Source organism: Bombus impatiens, unplaced genomic scaffold, assembly GCF_000188095.3.
Source record: "Bombus impatiens unplaced genomic scaffold, BIMP_2.2 scf_0136, whole genome shotgun sequence".
Taxonomy (NCBI): Eukaryota; Metazoa; Arthropoda; class Insecta; order Hymenoptera; family Apidae; genus Bombus; species Bombus impatiens.
Window position 1 is genome coordinate 1,355,286 of NT_176555.1, and position 2,651 is coordinate 1,357,936.

A 2,651-nucleotide genomic window follows, 5' to 3' on the forward strand; every position below is an offset into this window, starting at 1 on the left:
ACGACAGAGAGAGAGAGAGAGAGAGAGAGAGAGAGAAAGAAGCGAAGCGACGAGAAGCACGGCACAGACACAGAGTGGAGGAGACAAATAGAACGAGGGAGGACAACGAGGAAAGAGGGCGAGAGAGGGCCGTCGTATTATTAAGCAAGTAAATTAATAGAGGCTCGGCGAGCAATGGAGAGCGCCGCCCGAGCGAAGAGGGTGAATATTCCACGATAAACAATGCCTACAGTTCGGAGTTTTGCACGGGGCGANNNNGGGGCGAGCGCGCACACACGCTTCGCGGCGACGTGTACGCGCGTTCGTTGGAAGCGGGGATTCTCTAGGAGGAGAAAGAGGTAGAAGAGAAGGAGGAAGAGGCGGCAAGGGACAGAGAGTACCGGTGGATACAGGAGAGAGAATCAAAACTGCGACGTGTGGTGCGTGAACGAGCGAGCAAGCCGAGCAGAGGAGGTGTACACGCGCGTGAACTGTGCAGAGAGCCTAGCGTGTTTGTGTGTGGACACGAGGGTTGCTAAGCAAAGTAAGTAAAGCACCTGTGGGAGCTGGCTCGCTTTGGAGGGTGGAAGGAGGTAGCTACGTTAGAGGTGGAAGAAGACGAGGTGGGAGAGGAGAAACGTAGCAGAGACCAAGGAACGAGGAGCTTGATAGCGAAAGAGAGTGGCGGCAAGGGGGGAGAGCGAGGAGGGAGGGAAAGGGAGCGCGAGCGAAAGAGAGAATAGAGACTAGAGAGGCTTGGCGAACAGGCGAGCCAACCCCGGGAGGAAGCCAATCAATAAACTCACTCACTCGCTCTCCTACGGAGAGAGACCTACTGCTCTCCCTACACTCGCAATGCGACTATATATGTATACAGGCAACCTGGAAGCCTCCATTACGTACGCCCACTCGGCTGCCTACAGCCATTTTGTAACCGTTCGCCGTGCACGGTTTCTCTCGAATCTCTGTGTCTTCTCATCCCCCTGAGCAAACGAGAGAGACAGAGAGAAAGAGAGAGAGAGAGAGAGAAAGAAAGAAGGAGAGAAAGACGACCCGACCTGACCACGTCACGTTCAACGATGACGAGAAAGCGCCGTTCGGCGAGATCAAAGGAACTCGAACGGCTGTCGATCGAGATCTAGCTCGATATCGAGTTCTTCCTCGCGATTCTTATCACCGCCAATGATCTTTTCCCTTCTAATTATCCATCGAAATTTCCTCTCGTGAAACGAGAAACGTGTCTCCGTGGAGAAACGTGTTTTGAGATAAAGGGGAGAAAAAAAGAAGAGCGAAAAAGAAACGGGAATTTAGATTTACGAGCCACGAGGAAAAATCGAGAGCTGCAGGGGAACCAAGTGTTTCCAATTACGCCTAGCGTCGAAATCTACGTCGATGTCTCGTTTTGTCAACGGCACGCGACACATGGTTTTCGAAAATAACCCTGTTCGTTCCCACGAAAGCTGCTCGGAAGCTACCAAGAACCGTAGCCAGCGCGCCACCTTCGAGCCGGGTTGTTACATGCAGGTTACCAGGGCGGAGCTTCTCTTTCGTCTTTTTTTCTCATAAAACGCTCTCACGAAGAAAGTAACGCGACCTGGTTTATTTTCCTCCGTGTTCCCCGTTCGACGCTCCACCAACGACGAAATTGCCACTCGCGAAAGGTGACCATGTCCCTTTACCTTCTTTTTATTTTTGCACGTCGTGTTTCGAGTAAACGCGCCACCTGCGAATGTTGGTGTCGCCGCGGCAAAAGAGCGACTTTTTCCCCATAATTTTAATTCTGCCCCGATAAATAATCGTTCTACCGTTCTGACAGATTTTGATATATCGCCGATGTATCGCGATACAGCGGCGCGCGTCGAGCGTGCTACGCGAGAGAGCGAAATAAATTTCCGTCGTAAATTCGCCCGTCACTTTTTCGTCCGTGCTGCCATTATTAATCAAAACACGGATCCGTAACGAAAATACGGATCCCGTGGGCCGGCCTCTATCCGCCCGCTGAAAATACACACCGTCACCGACGAAATCACTTACTCCGATACAATGTTTGCGGCCACGGATCGACGGTGTCGTCCCCAATGCGCGACAACCACCTCTTTCTCGCCATCGATATTCCGCAGCTTCCCTACAAGATGAAGTGCAGGGGTCCTCGTGTTGACAGCACCCTCGTAACTCTTATCCACGAGCGGCAAGAACGAGCATCCGGTTTGCTCGTCACCCTTCTTACGGATTAATTGTCGCCTACCTTCGTTTGGGCGTGTGTTGTTTTGTAAATACCAGTCTCGAAACTCGATGGGGAGAAATGATGATTGAAACGGCACGTGGAATAAAGGACGACGACTCTTGAAACGAGCGAAGATAGAAAGAATTCGACGATTTATCCCGTTGTTTTCAGACGATTTTACAATCGTCTCGTAAAGCCTCCTTGGATGAAGTAAAAAGAATCGAAAGTCGCGACTTTGAGATTCGAATCGAGTACCTTTAAACGCGAACGCGAAGCAGAAAAGGCAGTTGTCCGTTTGGTATAAACATCAACGGGCCGCTTAAAATTGTGTATCACTCCGGTTATATCGGGGCAAAGATATTACGAATTCGCGATAACGATAACCATTGCTGCCGGGATATGTGTAACGAGTACGAGAGATCGTGACTCCTGTTTTAATGGCGGCACC

The 2,651-nt window shown here is 50.9% G+C and overlaps 1 protein-coding gene across 1 annotated transcript in view; it reads right to left on the reverse strand.

The window, feature by feature from the left end:
- LOC100743820 (homeobox protein caupolican-like) overlaps positions 1-2,651 on the reverse strand; it is an 80,305-nt gene that overhangs the window by 27,023 nt on the left and 50,631 nt on the right. The window lies entirely within an intron of this gene.